The following is a 1,198-nucleotide window of genomic DNA, read 5'->3' as shown; positions in this document are numbered from 1 at the left end:
CACAGTGCAATAAAAATGTTGTACAACACAGTAGACAGACAAAGTGAGATGTTCACAAACTACTGCCTTAAATATTCACATAACTGATATAATTTACTTTACACGTATATTCCATTACTTTCGGAGTTAGAGCTAAATAATAGAAACTGAAAACTAAGTTAGCTATACCCTCCCTCCAAAGCCCTATAAATACATTTTGTTTGTAATACGTACTGGGACATTTCAGTTACGTTACTCTACTGGGAAACATTGTTCATTACCACCAATATTTACTGAAATACGGTACATAGAATGGCAAATCTACACAGGTTATTGTTTAGGCCTATACTTCACGCCAGTTAATGTAGTGTTAGATTTTAATTTGGTACATGACGAAGACAAAGTGAGTTACTCAACACTTCGATTATCGACGATACGTACGTATTATACTGAAATGTGAACTTGAAAACTAAGAATTTAATTCTTCGAATTAACATACCTTTTGCAAATGTTTTGGGTGTGTAGGGAAAACTGATGGTATAGCATTTTCTCGGAGCCTTACTGTTGAAAGGGAAGTTCGGTCTATGTCCTCTTCTCGGAAATGCTGAGAACATATAGTGCTCCATTTAGACGCACGCCAATTCTTCCTCCTCACAGTATTCTCCCACAGAGCTTTCTGACTTTCATTTTTAGGAAATCTGAAATCATACAGGAGAAAAACACGCTATAGTACAAGTACCGATGTAGCACACGTTCATTCACAATGAAATTGTAAAATCACGCTTAACGAGACAACTTAGACATGAAATGTTATTCCCTTCGATTTCGCATCACAATCAGAACGATTCGTACATCTGAACACCACACAAGTCACCATAATAACGCAAAAATTCTTCCAAAAGCGAGCGACAAGCCTATGCATACAAGCTTACAGCAGCAATGTTTTGGTCGGACTGAGGTGGCTACCCTCGGCTTCACATAGCTTCGCAGCTGTGACGTCACGGCATCTTCCTCTATTCTTACCTCCATGGTATAAACGCTGTAGCCAACATGTGACATCACTTACTTCAACAGAGTTGTTTACAGGTCTAGTCACGAGGCAGCGCTGTCACGCTTTCAGCCTTTCTGATGACGTCATGAAGCGATTCCTCGGGGCCCGCGAGACGCACGTTTCTAGCTCTGTAGAGTCAAGTTTCAAAGATTACCCCTATGTATCGTC

Source organism: Schistocerca americana, chromosome 6 (assembly GCF_021461395.2).
Source record: "Schistocerca americana isolate TAMUIC-IGC-003095 chromosome 6, iqSchAmer2.1, whole genome shotgun sequence".
Lineage (NCBI taxonomy): Eukaryota > Metazoa > Arthropoda > Insecta > Orthoptera > Acrididae > Schistocerca > Schistocerca americana.
Note: the sequence above shows the minus strand (reverse complement) of the source record.